General features: G+C 35.6%; 1 pseudogene; it reads left to right on the top strand.

The window, feature by feature from the left end:
* The first annotated feature begins 903 nt into the window (after positions 1–903).
* LOC116105894 lies at positions 904–17,568 on the top strand (annotated as a pseudogene).
* Positions 17,569–18,816: the final 1,248 nt, after the last annotated feature.

Raw genomic sequence — 18,816 nt, 5'->3', positions numbered from 1 at the left:
TATCAAACTATGTATTAACATTATATTGATACTATCAGATCAATATAGAATCCTAATCCCCTAAAACACATTAACATAATCTTGGCTATATAAAATTGCCTCTTCATCCATGCACTTAATTTATTAGAAATTCATTATCATTTTTTTTTTTAAGGGAATGATCAATGAAGCTGAAGTGGACGCCTTCCCAGTGTATACAGTAAATTCTGAAGAAATAAGAGAAATAATAGAAAGAAATGGGAGTTTCAGCATGGAGAGATTGAATATGACGGAGTCGCAGGTGATGAAGAATGTTCTAAGTAATGAATGTATGGACGACGTTCCTAAGAGCAACAACTGAGAATCTCATCACCAAGCATTTTGGCAGTGGAGTTATGGATGAATTTTGTCAACAGTTTTCTGTCAAAGTTTTAGAATTTATTCAGAAACTTAATTGGTATGAACATAAATTATACCGATTACTTGTCATTTTGAAGCGTAGATGCTTGATTTATTGATTTCAAAGATGGATAATCGATCCGTAAAAAGCTTAAAAGTTTATGACACATTTTTGGCATTATTCAAAAACTTAAAAGCTTAAATATTCAATTATTTCGCGTATGATAATGCAAAAAATTTGCATTACCTTCAATCAGGTGTCCTTCAAAAGAGTGACGTAATTTGCATTTTGAAAATAAAATAAATCAATGAAAGAAGCCACAACATAGAGGTCTTTACTCACTGAAATTACTGAAAAATCAAACTTCACTCCACATAGTTTGTGGGATTTCAATATTTCCAATCAATGATAGTTATATGTTGTGACCCTCATGTCTTTGTTTTCATCATCTGCTTAATTAGTTTCCATTTCTTTAAAATTAAGATTGGAAAGAAACAAGAAAGGTTGATAAAACTAATAGAAGGATGAGCAACAACAGAAGCTTCAGGGGGCCTCAATCTTACACCATGAATGGAGGACATGGAGCTTACAGCTACTCCAATAATTCCTTTTCCCAGGTGATTAAATTTATGTATTTTTCTGTATGCATCAATTATGTCTACAAAACACATGTTTCTGTTTTCCAAAATGAATAAATTTTTCTTTCTTTACTTCAATTCTCTTCATATATTTTGTAGACATCAAGAAATGTTCAAAATCATGAACAAACATATGAATAATTCCATATTTGATCGTCTCTCATCGTCTAAAATTTTTATCTGATTTATTGTTCAACAGAGAGCAGGTATCGAGGCTGCCATGGAGATAATTGATGAGGCAATTTCCAAGGAGCTCCATTTACCAAAACTCTCTTTGCCATCAAATGCATTATCTATTGTAGACTTGGGGTGCTCAACTGGACCAAACACATTCATGGCCCTGCAAAATATAATAGACTCTATCAAACAAAAATACCAATCCCTCACCCTTCTCAAATTCCTGAATTCTTGGTGTACTTTAACGATCGTACATCGAATGATTTCAATACGCTTTTCTCTTCTCTCCCTCCAAACAGGCAATACTTTGCAGTAGCCGTGGAGGGTTCTTTCCATGGCCGGCTATTTCCCGAGTCTTCTGTTCATTTTTTTCATTCATCTAGTGCAGTTCATTGGCTTTCTAAGGTTCCTGAGGAGTGTTTGGACAAGAATTCTTTAGCTTGGAATAAAGGGAGGGTTCATTAATATTGTACCAATGCAAGAAGTGAAGTTTATGTTGCATATGCAGCTCAATTTGCAGAAGATATGGGGAAATTTTTAGAAGCAAGAGCTAAAGAGATTGTGGTTGGAGGACTGATGGTGTTAATATTGAGTGGTATTGAACCTGGAATGTGCCATTCTCGGCAGCCAGCAGTCTCATTTATGATCTTCTTGGACCCTCCCTCATGGATTTGGCAAACAAAGTAAGTTATAGTGTTTTGTGTATTTAATTTACTTCTATATTATTCAATCTTCAGAGTAAATTAATGTCAATCAATTATATGTGGGGATACCCAAAGNTGAAGTGCATCCAACAACCACCAAATAGAATCTCATCTCAACTCAATCTCTCAACAAGCATAATACCTACTTATACATGCATACATTTCTACTAAATCTCTACTCAAAAACTCATTCAAGTCCCAACTTGGTTGGATTTACTTACCTTGTGAAAAAGTGACTTCTCTAGCACTTTTCCTTTCCCTTGTTGTCTTGTCTTCTCTCTACAACTCAACACAAAAACAACAACGACAACAACAACAACCATATAAGACTTCAATATAACTATAAGCAAACTCACATCTAAAGCAAGAATCATTACCTTAGGACGCTTTAGATGAAATCTCTATCTAAGATTACTCAAAAGCTCTCTTAAACCCCTTAGAAATCTTGGAACAATTGAAAGCAAAATTGAAAGGAAGTAGAGAATGAGAATGGCGGTGGAAATGGATGAAATGAGGGTTTATTACACTTAACCCTTTTTAGCTCATAAGAAAATCATCACTTTCCAACTTTGCCCTTGTTCTTTCTTGAAAATTCCATCTATATCTTTTGATTTATTACACTCACACCCCCATACTAACCTATTCTCCATGTAATTTCCTTACATTTTACTCCCCACTTTTCCTGCTAATTAGGGGTAGAATGGTCATTTTACCCTTATGGAGAAATATCTAGAAATCTCATTAAATTTTTCAACTGACCCTTCGCTGCGGCAAAGAAACTTTCGTCGCCCCGACGAAGAATTACAAAGTCAACACCACCTTACTCGAAGCCGACGTCACCGCGGCGAAGACTATTCTTCGCCCCGACGAAGACTGCAAATTCTAAATTCCTCAAATCTCAACCAATTTCAAGGCAAACACTCAACCAACTCAACATACAAACTCAATTAAAGCTGACTCAATAAACATTTAAGCCATACAGCAAATCTTAAGTACGTACCTCAAGTGGGGCATTACACTGATCGTGCACCATTACGGCGACTGATGCTAGCGATCGGCGGTGGTGAGTCATGGCTAGCAGTGGTCTTGGGTGACTGGGGGTATTTTGTTAACTTTTAAACTTTTTTGTGGTTGGGGTGTTTTAGCTAATTTCTCAAATGTATGGGGGTTGGATAATTGTTATTTGGTAGACATTTTAGGGTAACAATAACACTACGGACACCGAATTTTTTATACCGAATTTGTGTACCGGCCGACGTGGAACGCATTCTCCAAATTCTTTATAATTTTTTTCTAGTGAACGGCCGTCCATCCAATTTGGACGGCCGTCCACTCTCATGGACGCCCGTCCATCAAATATGGACGGGCGTCCATATTCCAGGGACGGCCGTCCATATGATATGGACGCCCGTCCCTATTAAAATACAATAAAAAAATTTGTAAAAGTTTAGGGACGGCCGTCCATCCATTTTGGACGCCCGTCCACAAATATATTGGGACGCCCGTCCATCCTTTTTTGAGGGACCGGCGTCCATATAATATGGACGCCCGTCCCTATTAAAATAAAATAAAAAATTTTGTAAAAGCTTAGGGACGGCCGTCCATCCACTATGGACGGCCGTCCATTAATTTTGGACGGGCGTCCACAAATAATGGACGCCCGTCCTTCACCCAAATATGAAAAAAATAAAAAAAAAAATTCCATTATGGACGGCCGTCCATAAATTTTGGAGGCCGTCCTTTATTGTGGACGGGCGTCCGTAAGTCATGGACGCCCGTCCAAAGTAATTCGTAAAAAAAATCTAATTTATAATTTTAACCATGGACGGTCGTCCATTCATTATGGACGGCCGTCCAAATTGTGGAGGGCGTCCATAAGTAATGGACGCCGTCCATCATTATGGACGGCCGTCCCTTTTGTAAAGGACGGGTCCAACCCTTATGGACGGCCGTCCCTAATGTTATTAAAAATTTTATTTTTTGAAAATCAATTTTTCGCGTTTTAGTAATACATTGTTTTTTTGTTATATTAGCTTCTCCAATACGCTTCCCCAATTACAAGAGCTAAAGCAAAGAAAAAGCGCCAAAATTCGTCGCCTGCTTCATCATTGCCGTGTTCCGCCTCAGCGTCATCGTTGCCGTCTGTTCCTCGTCTCAGCGTCGGCATTCCTCAGCCATTTCTTCCCCAACAAACGTTTTCTCCTCATTTTCAGGTACCGTGGTGAATAACGGAAGTTATCATGTGTTCTTCATCAAACTTCATTGCATCAAACTTCATTTAGCTAAATTTTACAGTCAAAGAGAGTGCGAAAGAGAGTACAGGAAAGGGAGATTACAGAGATTTGTTCAAAGGGAGATTAGAGAGATTTGTGCAGGTAACGATTTATATATAATTTATACATTATTATTTACCGTGAACATTTTGATATAACTTATGCATTGATTTAGTTTTGTATTATATTTGGATTGAATATATGTTACAATAGAAAAAAACTGATACAGAAAATTTGTTGCTGATTGTATGAATCAGATTAAAGAATATGGAAGAGTCTAGTTTGCCTCAGAAATGGATGAGTCCAGTTGCCTCAGAATATGGATGAGTCCAGTTTGCCTCAGAATATGGAGAGTCCAGTTTGCGTCATTTCAATGATAGAGGAAATTGTTTGTATCGTATTGTTTATTTATTTGATGTGGTTGTATTAGTACATTCTAATTTTAGTATTATAAAACTATTAAATCAGGAAAATGAAGTGATGAATTAGAAGATATGGGATGTGCAGAGGAAGAAGTAGAGCCTCATATTGGAATGATGTTTGATTCAGTTGATAGTCTGGTGAAGTATTACAAACGGTATGGTAACAAAATAGGATTTGAAGCAATGATACGTACGTCAAAGAAAGGTGAAGATGGAGAGATGAGATATGTGACAGTGGCATGTTCTTGTTCTGGAAAGGAGAGATGTAAGTCTAGAAATACGTTGAAAAAATAACCCGTTGCCAAAACAGATTGTAAGAGTTGGATTAGTGCAGCTTTGAATGGTGAATGCAAATGGGAAATTAAATCAGTTGTACTTGAACAAACCATGATCTTACAAGTCCGACAAAAAGATATTTCAAGGTTAACCGAATGATACAACCTTATGTGAAAAGGCGACTTGAAGTTAATGATGTGGCTGGGATTAGACCGTGTAAGAATTTTCAGTCATGTTCAGTTGAGGCAGGAGGTGTAGAGCATTTGACGTTTCTAGAAAAAGATTGTAGGAACTACATTGAAAAAGTGAGAAAGTTACGACTTGGAGTTGGCGATGCTTCACAGTACTTGAGTATTTTAGGAAAATGCAAAAGGAGAATTCAAATTTCTGGTACATGATTGATGTAGATGAAGAGAGTCGATTACAGAATGGTTATGGGTTGATGCAGAGTGGGTGCATATAAAGAATTCGGTGATGTTATCACATTCGACACACGTATCTGACGAACAAGTATGACATGCCATTTGCTGCTTTTGTGGGGTTGATCATCATGGACATTCAACGTTGTTAGGTTGTGGGTTAATTTCATGAGGACACTGAGACATTTGTATGGCTATTTGTTCTTGGCTTGAATGCATGGATGTCGCTCCTAAGGAATAATCACTGATCAAGATAAGGCCATGCAAAATGCAATTGAGATGTTTCCCTGGTACAAGACATAGGTGGTGTTTGTGGCATATAATGAAGAAACTGCCTGAAAAGTTAAGGGGGTATAAGGAATATGAAACTATCAGTTAAGTTGCAAAATGTTGTGTATGATTCCTTTACGCGTGAAGAGTTCGAAGAGCGGCGGAACTATTGTTGATGTGCGCAAACTTCACGATAATGCATGGTTATGTGGATTGTACAAAGAAAGAGTACGATGGGTGCCTGCATTTCTTAAAGATACTTTCTGGGCAGGTATGTCTACTACCCAACGTAGTGAAAGTATGCATGCATTTTTTGATGGTTATGTCAATCCCAAAACCACTTTGAAACAATTGTGGAACAATATGATAATGCATTGCGAGCTAAAGTGGAAAAAGAAAGGGAGGCTGATTTTAGATCTTTTAAATCTGGATACCAGCATAACTAATTACCCATTGAGAAACAATTTCAAAGTGCATACACAACTGCAAAGTTTAAAGAGCTTCAAGATGAGATTGCCGAAAGATTTATTGTGAGTTTCTTTTCTAAAAAAATGTGATTCATGCGAGGAGTTTCAAGTTTGGGAAGATGGTTGGTTTGGAGATAATAGTCGCCGTGTTCCTCATGTAGTATACTTGATGAAAGTTCGTGTGATATTCGGTGTACTTGTCATTTGTTTGAGTTCAGGGGGATTTATGCAGACATGCCATTATGGTGTTGATTCATAAAAGGGTTTCACACGTTCCGGAAAAGTACATTTTACGGCGTTGGAGGAAGAATGTCAACAGATGTCATACGAAAATTAAGGTCAGTTATAACAGGTGGAGCACTAACATTGAAGGGCAACGTTTGAAAGGTTGTCTAATTTAATGCTGACAGTAGCGGATCTGGCATCAAACAGTGAGGAAGATTATAATATGATGACGGAGTTTATGATTGACATGAGGAAACAATTGGAGCAAAAGGAAAGTGAGGGAGGGGTTGGTACAACAGTGAACATCTCTTCTAGAACCGGTTGACTAGTCAAGATGGGGACAGTCCTCCTAAAGAGGGGAATACCGTAATCATTAGTCCACAGGCAGCTCGTAGCAAAGGTCGTCCTCCATGTAGAAGAAAGCAGTCGAAGATTGAAGAAATTGTACGTAGGGTTAAAAAGAAAAAATTACAAAAACAAGAATGGGTATGACTTATACATATTTCAATAATTTTTTTGAAACATTATTTACTTATTTGAAGTTAGAATAATATCGACTTGATTATTATGTGTTATGATACTTTTAGGAAAAGGATCATCGGTACAGCGACAACAGGAAAGTTTCTTTCAAGTACTTCCGTGGCCGATGCGGAAAATCAAGTGTTGTCAAATGATGTTGTACTACACAAGTATGTGTATATCTTGTATAACTGTAATTGCCTTAAGTTTTCTACCGTGAGCTAAATTGTGGTGTTAAACAATGACAGATGTCCACTGGTCCGGTTCCAAATCTCGCAGGACCAAGTAGTTTCTATACTGGACAGGAGTTTGTAAATGATGAACATGTCTCGTTGGGAGATGTTTGATATTTTTGCCAAGTTGAAGCATATAGAATGTATTTGGTATAAATTTTCATGCTTTGGTAATTTCTACCGAATGCAGTTGAGTTGTATGCTTATACAGTTGTTATATTTTTTGTATTTTCATCATGATTGTGTAGGATAGTGAATTCATGATAAGCGTTAATGTATATGGCATTTTGGAGATGCATTTTTTCAGATTTGAATTTTTATGTTTGGGTGTGTCTAGTATTAATATACATATCATATACATTGAAAAGGTGTAGACATATGTATAAACAAAAGACAAATCTATTTATAAACAAAAGACACCTTTATTTATAAACAAAAATACCATCTTTTTACAACATCCGCTCAAATCAATCTATTTATAACAAAAGGGAAAAAATCTCATCATGGTGCAGGGGGTGGAGGTTGACTAGAGGATGAGGAGGCTGTGAGAGTTCTCATCATGTTGAAAATCTATACATGCGGTCTCCAATGATGTCAACTGTTTCTTCAATTCTTGATGCAAACGTGTTGAAATCACTTTGCAGTTCTTGTATTTCCTCTCAGTACGTGAAAAACGCTTCTTGAAACTTTCCATCCGTCAAATCTGCTTTCTATTTCTGTAAAGTATGAGAACAATTCTCTACATTTCAGATGGTCCAGGTTCAGTACCTGTTCTTCTTTTGCGCACATAGTGTCCTTCAGTAACCCTCTTGAATATGACACCTTCTGAACCGTTGCATCTCCTTAATTTCATCCCTAATAAGATACCATTGTCCTGCCACATTCTTTTAATCAAACCCATTATTCAATGTCACATCTCCCAACACATTAGTTGTAGAAAACGTAATCTTATTTTTTGCATCATCAGGGGTGATCTCAATATTCAACTTTCACTATTAACGTAACCAGCATCCCCAATATATTTCCCTTTCTCTGCAGGGATCTCTCTCAACTTCTAATCAATAACTTTGCTGAATTAACTTGCCTCCCTGCCACTGCTGCTTCCATGAACAATAAATCCTTAACCGTCACATTTCCATTTGTCTCTTTACCATTAAATGTGAAAGTCAAGTATCTGTGAAATACTCTCATAGCAGGATTCTGTAACTTTGTAGATTTACACCTATGTGGATGGTAAGTCCCTATTTCGGAAACATCAATCCAAGCTTGTTTGGAATCCCAGTTCTAGGTACGCTTTCCAAACCTTCACAATCAAATCTATCCAGGTTGCTAAATCTTGGGGTGTACTACAAAGTTTTGATCTTTAATTTAAAGAACATTGTATACGCTGAAACTCATCACTGTCTGTCTCTACAACTTCCAAACTCACAAAAAACTAAATACAAATGCCATATCCATCATAGTCATAATGACTAAACGGTCCCATTCAAATGATTAATCCAACCATTCATTTCATCACCTAAACCTAAACTTGTTAGAAGTCCTAAATCCAAAATTCCAAGGCAAATATCTCTTTTCGACAGTCCTCGTATTGTTTTTTATGTCGCGCGGTCTCGAAATTGAAGTGCAGATGAGGATGTGCCTTCTGAGGCGATGTGTTTTTTGCCCTCACCATTTTCTTTTTCTACTAAAAACTGGATACATTAAAAAATCGTCATCATAATTGCCAAAGACACATAGCCAAATTCAAGGGGATGCAATGCGCATTTTTAGGAAAACAAACAAAAGGGTATCCCTATAAACAAATTGACCTACATGAATTTAATGGATGGACTAATCAAAAAGCAAAAAAGCGAAACAAAATCCCCTATTCTCTTTAACTATCCTTTTTCCATATTGCAAATGTAAATGCAATATTGCAAGCAGGAAACATAATCAAACATTGATGGAAGCTTGTCATTCATGTTTGGCAAAAACATGCAGGGCCTTGATTGACTTGTTATCAATTCATCGACATCTCACCGTTTTATCTATCTCTCTGAATATGGCACATGCTGGTCATCAGAACGATTATGCACATATATTATTTTTGTGGTCCAAAATCTTCTGCATTTTACTTTGTTTAATTTGCATTTATACGTGAATGAAGAATCTGATAAGTATCTCTATTACAAGATACCAAGGTTGACAAGAATATAATGGTCCCCATTGCTAACACAATATTAAAAATAAAAGGTTAAATTACCAATAACATATATAGCTTTAACGCAAAGCAAAGGGATAATTAAGTTTATCTAGTTACGTCTGAGTCTGACAACTTGTGTATTGTAGTCATCCAACAGGAGTAGGGAAATGCGCGCGCAACACTTACAGTTAAAGTGCATCCCCCGGGTTCCTATTTATGTTTTATCCAAGCTAGCTTCTTAATCAGTTCATGCATATGATTAGTCAGAACAAGTGTTTGTAAGTGGTCTCCACATGCAAACTGTCATGAGCAAGGATGAATAATGAATTAAACGCATCATTGGAGATGGTGTTGTCTATCAAAAAGACAGTCAATAAAACAAGACAATTGATTACTGCTTGTTTTTAGGCTCTAATCAATCTAGTGGAGCTCCAGGAAACAAAAATTGCTAACACTTCCTTTACTAAAGCTGAATATGGAGCATTGGCTGAAATTGCTACTAAGGCTGCCTGGATTTATAGTTTGTTCTCTGAATTGGATTTAACTTTATTGGTTTGCCTAAATCTGGTATAATAATACAAGTGATGGATGGTTTGAATTTTGGTTTGCCTATAATCGGTATAATAATATAAGTGATGGATGGTTTGAATTTTGGTTTGCGCTATAATATGGGATAATAAAGATGTTTAGTATTGAGAATTCTGAAGTTGCTACTGTAAGGTTTACAGGCTTTGAGCCAGGATACTGGAAGTCTATGGTGTTTCCATATCGTGTATCTTATCCTTGTTTTCGAATCAAATGTGTCTAAATTCTGCCTAAAATCAATTTATACATAGCCTAAAACCAATTTCCATTCACGGCAGTTTACAGAAACCATTTTTCTGAAATAAACTCCATTTATCTCTATCAATGGCAGAACACTTCTATTCATAATCACACAAACCAGTCCTACCAAATTGACTGGATTTCATCTCATCAACTCAACTCCATTCAACACATTCATCCAACCAAAACAAAAATTTCAAAAAAAAAATTAAAAAAGGAAACTGTTTATTACCGCGAACACGAAGAAGACGTAGATGGGAGACGAAGAAGAAGCGCAGAGAGTCCAGAAACCGCGAAGACGAAGAAGACGCAGATGGAACAAAGAAGATCATAATGGCTGCCTGTGAAAATGAAAAAATTTGAAACTTCCCCCAAATGTTTTAACCTAAAACTAAAACGCGAAAAATTGATTTTTTTTTTTTAAATTTTAATAGCACTATGGACGCCGTCCAACCATTGGATGGCGCGCCATAATGGTTGGACGGGCGTCCATTAAGTATGGACGCCGTCCAAATAATGGACGGCCGTCCATAATGAATGGACGACTGTCCATGGTTAAAAATTAATAAAATTAATTTTTAACCACGAATTACTTTTGGAGGGCATCCATTACTTACGGGCGCCCGTCCACAATAAAAGGACGGTCGTCCAAAAATTATGGACAGCGTCCATAATGGAATTTTTTTTTTTCGTATATCAAATTTGGACGGGCGTCCATATTTGTGGACGCCCGTCCAACATTAATGGACGGCCGTCCATAGTGGATGGACGGCCGTCCCTAAGCTTTAACAAAATTTTTATTTATTTTAATAGGGACGGGCGTCCATATATATGGACGCCGTCCCTAAAAAATGGACGCCCGTCCATGGACGGGGTCCTAAATTGTTGGACGGCATCCATAATGGATGGACGGCCGTCCCTAAACTTTTACAAACTTATTATTTATTTTAATAGGGACGGGCGTCCATATGATATGGACGCCCGTCCTCGAATATGGACGCCGTCCATATGTGATGGACAGGCGTCCATATGAGTGAACGGCCGTCCAAATTTGATGGACGCCGTTCACTAGAAAAAAAAATTATAATAAATGGGAGAAGGCATTCCACGTCGGCCGGTACAAAAATTCGGTGGTAAGAATTTCGGTGTCCGTAGTGTTGTTGTTTGAACATAACCACTTCTTAGGTATTATAAAATTATTTAGTAATTTTAATTTTTTTACAATTTTACTTATAATTAGTAATATATTAATAAATAATATATACAAGTAGAATTTTCTATAATCATAATGCTAGGATCATCTAAATTTATTATTATGAGGAAGTTGTAATTTAATAAAAGGTTAATTACAAGAATTTTTTTCGATTAAAAAATTATTATTTCATTTTTCTTTTATAATTCATGTTTAGTAATACAGTAGAACTTTTTTATAGTGATACTATATATAGGAATAACCTCTATGTAATCATAAAAAATTCTAATCTCAACTTGGCTAATTATAAATAAGAATAAATTTTATTGTAATAAGTTATAATTTTTCTAGTGTCTGTCTTAAGAAACTTGTTTCTCTCTCTCTCTCTCTCTCTCTCTCTCTCTCTCTCTCTCTATATATATATTATATATAATTATATATATATAATATAATATAATAATTATATATATAATCTTAATATATATATATTTTTTTGCAAAAAATATATGTTATGTTATATTAAAGGTTTAAGATAAAATAAAATATTTATTTAAAGTTATTTGTGACAATAATTTATGCTTTAGAGTTGTTACTATATCTTTTATCTTGCGGGTACATAATAAGTTGCCAGTATGAATAGTTTCTTGTTGAAGCCAAGATTCTCAAACATGTTTAGAGCTTATTGACATGAAATTTTTGGTATTTCCGTACTATCATCCTCAGGATTATCTCTTTTCTCTTCTTATTTAATTCTAGTAATTTTTTTTTTTCAGTTAAAACATGCACGATTTGTTGCTCATTTTGGTGATTGAAAAAAACATTAATATCCATTTGATTAGTTTAGTAAAGTTGAATCTGATCACTCAATTTTACAATGACTCTTTGAGATCTATTTCTGTACTATCCTAATGCTACTAAAATAATGAATTAAAATCCTAATACTATTAAAACATGAATTATAAAATAAGAAATCAAAACAATAAATTTTGAATCAAAACAATAATTCTTGTAATTACAGTTCTACTAAGTTATAACCTCCTCATAGTAATAAATTTAGTTGATCCCAACATTATGACTATAGAGAGGTTCTACTGTATTAGGATTTCAATTCATTGTTTTAGTAGTATTAAGATAGTACAAAAATGAATATCAAAGAGTCATTGCAGAATCGAGTGATCAGATTCGACAACTTTGCTACACTAATCAAATGGATATTAATGTCTTCCTCAATCATCCAAAAAAGCAACAAGTCATGTATGCTTTAACAGAAGAGGAAATCATTATTGGAATGAGATAAGAAGAGGAATGAGATAATCCTGAGAATGATAGCATATAAACACCAAAAGTTTCGTGCCAAGAAGCTCTAAACAAGCTTGAGAAGCTAGAAATATTTTTGCTTCATACTAGTGACTTATTATATACCTGCAAGATAAAAGATGTAGTAATAACTCTAAAGTATAAATTATTGTCCTTTTAGATAAATATTTTATTTCATTTTAAACATTTAATGTAACATAGCATATATTTTTTGCAATATACATATAATCATTACTATATAGAGGTAAGTTCCTTACGACGGGACCTAGAAAAATTATAACTTATTACAATATGAAATTTATTCTTATTTATAATTGGTCCAAGGTGGGATCGGAATTTTTTATGACTATATAATAATATAATAAATATGTTAATAATAATAATAATAATAATAATATTATTATTATTATTATTAATAATTAATAATATCCTTTTATATGATGTTAGAAGATGTGTGGGTGTGTAGTTTGTGTGGGATAAGAGGAGGGCGTTGACCATGAATTCGACAGATCATTATGTTGATTAGTTTCCATATAGGTTGAATATCATAGTTTCCCACATGCATAAACTTCACAATCAATCTTCTAGCACCATCTCTAACACTTTTATCTGAGCTAGCACACTTATTGATTCCAGTTACTGTGTGTGTGAAGGATTACCTCCCCTCAGTTATTGGCTTCTTTAAATCACTTATTGGTTCCAATTTCTGTGTGTGTGGAGGATTACCTTCCCTCGGATATGGGCTCCTTTAAATCCTAGTTATGTTTTTAATTTGTTACGGGTCTTGAGCTATTCTTGCTATTTGAGGTTGTATTACACATCTAAGAAGTTGAACTCACACTTATGAAATCCTTTTCAGCTTTATCTACGTTTACTGCTCCAATAAATACTAGTTTATCTAGATCTTCTTCTAAAGTAGATAGTTTGTATGAAATATATTATATCCCAGAAAATAAAAAAATCCAAGATACTATCCCTCCCATTGTAAACCCTTATACTGTTGGGAAATGATCAAGTCATGGCAACGGAAACAAAAATTATTTATGACATGGATCGTTCCTTAGAACCAAGATCAGGGCACAAATATACAGTTTATACATTAAATAAGAATCTGTAGAAAATTCAGTCTAGAGTTAAGAAATCATACGCACGTTTGGAGACTCCTCCAACTTGTCTCTGAATAGATTTCGCTACCGACTCAAGAGTAGGATCGAACCAATGTAGTCCACACGAAGACAACCCCAAGGAACTAAAGAGAAATTTGCTAGATCCTCTTTAGCCTTAAGAACCAAGATGAAATCAAAAGAGATTTGATTCAAGCAAAAAAGGCAATTTGGCGTGGGAAAGAAAATGGGCTGGAGTTTTTGCTTTGTGAATGAAAATGAATTCAATTAATTATTTCACAAAGTATTGCACTTATATAATGCACACTATGCCCCATTCCATCATGAAATAGGCTTGGGCACCAACCCAAACAACTCCTATGCCCAAACAGGCCCATTTAGATATTTTAATAATTATTATTGTTATTTCAATTAAATTCAATTAATATATATATTTTATATATTAACATTTAACAATAACAATAATTCATTTAAATATATGTGAACAAATATTTAAATATAATTTCACTTATTTAATTTTATTAACAAATTAAATAAATGCTATGACCTCAGCAAATTTAATTGTACTGTGAAATTACCAAAATACCCTTTCACCTAAAAAGACAAAATCGCCCTTCTTATAAAATGGCTCTTAAATTATCTTGTATGTGTGTGACTCGTAGGGTCCTCATCATACCAGTAGTGTGTAGTATTGCAATTAACACCAATTAATCATCTCACTACACACAAATCAAGATTGACCCCTAGCAAGGCATCATGGCCACCTGATGGATTCAGATTCAGCGAAGCAGCTACCTGTCAACGATATGGTTACCGTACAATCCAATCCTTTCATCATCCGTTATCTCAACGAGACCGAGGCATAGAAATAGTGTCAACCTCAGTTACTCTCGATATGTATATATTCAGTTACTGGACCAATGACCGGAATTATAAACTGGATAGAGCAACAACTCAATCCCACCGTGGCCACAATTTTAGTGTCATTGTCATTTACTGAATTGCGCCATAAGATAACTTCCCCTGTACCCGAGAGTGATGAATCTTCTGTCGATCCACCATAGTCTTGATACACTCCTTGATGCAGCCAATTACTAATGTATTGACAACTTTGAATAGAACTACGTTGGGCTAGTGTCAAACTGCACTAATAGGTGTACAAGGTGCTCCGGTAATCTCAAGTCTAAGGATCACATGCACCACCATTCGTTAGAGGATTTGTTCCATAGACACTGGGGTTACCATCCATATGGAATCCTCTGGTGGGCCAGTCCAGTGAACTTGCCTACAGCAAGCACCCATGTGTTACACAAGGTTGTCACCAAACAACCTTGACAAGTGAGATCAGTCACTGCCTTTTGACAGTGTCGTTCAACACTATGATAGTCTTACCATATTATCTATGCCCTTACTTCAAAATAATATTAGGGCTACTGACGTTTCTAGAATGACTACCATATGTGCTCATAGGGTTCTCACTATCAAGATTTGAAACACTTGATACCCTCGTCACGGTTCTACCATTCTAAGAATATATATCAATATATACAATGATGATTTACGCGATATAGAATAAAATATCTTTTATTAATCAATGAACATTATTACAAAGAGTCAATTCTATAATAATTGATTGGCTCTAGGGCACCTACTCTAACATATACAACATTTTCTAAGTCTTCTTCTTCTTTGTCTAAAACCTTTAAAAGTCTTGTTAGACATTCTAGAAAGCCAGTAAAAGAGTATGTCCAGACTAGTACTTTTGATAAGTGTCAAATTTCAGCCACAGCTCAAGAACAATATGTTACTGTAGAAATTCCTCAAGAATCCATTGCCCAGTGGATCCATGAAGGTTACTCTCCTGTACACTTTGGTGCTATTAGGCTTGCTCTATCATACCATGGCAGAAAATGACTCTTAGTCTCTATCTGAATAGCTCTGTTGGACACCAGATTTGTCCAATATCAGAATGCTTGAATAGGAACGGCACATACAACTTTGAATGCTGGAACAATCATTATGACACTGTTTCCTAATTTCAATATGTCTCTCTCTGATGTTCATTGTTCCAAAGCTATTAAGGTTCAACTACAAATTGTCGATGCAGATTTGAATCCAGGAAGTATTGCAGTTACTTTGCATTACTGATGGTTTGGTGAATCCAAGACCATGCTCTTGATCTTGCTATTCCTATGACTATTGATGCACTGCTTCTTATTGTTGACTCTTAGAATACTCCTCACTACTAGACTCTTGGGTGAAAAGTTATGAGTCTCTTAATAAAAAAAGAAACTCTAGTGGTTTCTACAGAATCTACCATGCATGATAACAATGACGGAACAAACAACTATCAAATTTAAGTCTCCAACAACTCCCAATGCTCCACCTTCAACAATTTGGTGATCATGTCTATCATCAATTTGATCTAGTCATTGGTCATACTCCATTTGATCTTGACTGTCAATGCTCAAACTGCCTTGATGATCCTATTTGGGAAATAAACGAGCATTATCTTTCCAGACGAAAGCATTCCAAACAAAACAGACAGACAGCTTGATGCAGTAAAAAAGATCTTCACCCTAGATTTGAATACCATGATCCCGAAGTTGGCCTTCTTGGTCAGCCATCCGGCAAATTTGACTATTATGTCAAATATTCTCCACTAGTCTGGAAAGAATCACCATCCATTAAACCTTCATCAGACATTCCTCCAGAACCTAAACCTAGATCACTTTTAAAACTATCCAAACTTGCTAAATCACCTTACTTGAAAAAGCCTTTACCTTGTTATCAGTAGGCTCTCCAGTGGATTGCAAAAGAAAATAGAATGACCCATTCACCCCTTGTCCATACTTCTCCTGTCCAATCCATCATAATGATTCAATCACCTAACCCCCAAAAGACAGGACAAAATTTCAATTATGACACATATTTTCCTTCTCTTAAGGAAATTATGACTTAACAACCAAAAGTGGTTCCTTCCAAAGTCATACAGCCTGATGGCTCCACACCAAAACTCTCCCAAGCTGAAGCAGTTCTTAATTGGCAGACTGAAGATGCTTTAGCCCAAAATAAAACCATTACTAGAATAAAACAAAAATTGGATTTGGTAACTCATCATGTGGACTCTCAATCTTAGAACCTCACTATGCTGATTTCTCGTTTACAAAAACAGATTGATCAGTTCCATCAGGAATTGATGCACATCGCTAGCACCTCTCATAGCTATTCAACTCAATTTCTCCAAAAGGAAGTAAAATGAAGTCGCTTAAAACTCAAATGGCATCACTTCAATAGGAATACCTTAAGCAAAAACTCAGACAACCACAGACTTTTCCTAAAATTTCTTTGTTGCCAAATCTTTTTTATTTTTCATCAGCATGGCCACAACCCTCATTTTCACCTTTCCCAAAGATTAGTCAACCTTTGGTCTCTCTTCAGATGCCTTCTGGTGCAGTTCAGGCTTTTGGGAACACTAAACAGTTATATGTCAGACTTCGCAAAGAACGTGATGAAAATATTAAGTTGGAACGTGAACAAAAGAAGCGAGAAAAATATCTTGCTAAAACACATGAGTTAGCGTGGAAACCATCTGATAATATACCTGACTCTTTCTCTTCCAGTCATTTAGATCCTCCATCTCCAAAGCCTCATCGTCCTTTATCTAAGGATAAGGCTCCAATGCAAATGATGATGATGAAAGATCGCCAAACTTCTGCTAATCCTGTCTCTTTAGAAAGTCCCTTTTCTTCCAATTATATGAGTTCTTTTTTTAGAGACAAGCCTCTAGTATTTTTCAGGATTCTCTATCTTCCTTCCAAACAGAATCAGATGCTGATATGCTTTCTACTGATGAATCATTTGATAGTAGATTTGATTCTAAAAGTGATACTTTTGACCAACATCTCAATGTTTATCCCTAATTAATGACCCATCAACCCAAATCTTCAAGACCACCTGTTGTCTCTAAAGTTGATGATTTCATTCTAAACTCTCCGCTTATGTATCGATAATCTCGTCATACTACGGCTGAGCATGACTCTCATACAGCTTTAGCCAAGCTCTAGACTTTTACTTTTGATGATCTTCATCCACACAAATGGAGAAATCAGATGTATGAATTTTAGGCCTATTTACAAGCTAAGATGCTTAAACCTAATGCCTAAGTCTCTACTATTCTTACGCAATTTACAACTAGATTTGTAGGAATTCTCCGTGATTGGTGGATTAGTCTTCAGGAGTATAGACAAACTTTGTTCATCCAATTGCCAGATATTAATCAAACTTTGTATCTCCTCTTTGATGAGTTTTGTGGATTACCTCACCTTTATGAGGACCAGGTCAAAGAAGAATATTTTAAGATGCGATGTTATTCTCTCAAAAAGAAAGATCTTGATAGACATTATAAAAAAAATGGTAAAACGATATCATATACTTAGGGGTATGGATGATCCTAACATGAAGCAAGCTTTTTTAGCTTTCATTTTAGAATCCCTAAGTCATGAAGCAACTAAGCTCATGCAGTCTCAAAGTAAACAACTTGGTTCCACTTATCTCGGAGAAATTTATCAGTTTGTCATTTTTTCTCTAGAAAAGCTATGTTCTCAAAAACAATTTTTTGATGATTATTTGAAGCGTTCTAAACAGCTGACAAAGGTTTGTCAAAGACTAGACTTGCAGATCAAGTGCAAATCAGATCGCTCATATTTTTGTCCTACCAAGAAGAAGTTTCATTCTAGACGCATCAAGTATTCACAACGTAATGCTCCTGGCAGACGCAAATTTCAATGTTTCAAGCACTGCAAATTTCTTTGGAAGAAAAAATGCCGAGGCAAATGATTTAATCGGTGTTACTTATGCAACCGTCGTAACCATTTTGCCAAGAATTGTCCAAACAAGCCCAAACAGTTAGCCAAAATGATACAATAGCTTTCTCAGCTCACTGTTATAATTTTTTTTGATAATGATGTCGAAAGCTGGTTTTCCATGGATGAAGAACTCACTTTAAATACAGTTCTTCAGTTTGCAGCCACTGATATTGAATTCTCTAATTCAGATGATTATCACTATTTTTACCATATCCAACAAACACCATAATCCCTTTCATCATTAGCCTTCTCATATCACGTACCTACAACAAAAGTTTAGATCTTTCCTACTAAATATTCCAA

Source organism: Pistacia vera, unplaced genomic scaffold, assembly GCF_008641045.1.
Source record: "Pistacia vera cultivar Batoury unplaced genomic scaffold, PisVer_v2 Contig507, whole genome shotgun sequence".
Taxonomy (NCBI): Eukaryota; Viridiplantae; Streptophyta; class Magnoliopsida; order Sapindales; family Anacardiaceae; genus Pistacia; species Pistacia vera.
This window is presented reverse-complemented; position numbering and strand designations above follow the sequence as displayed.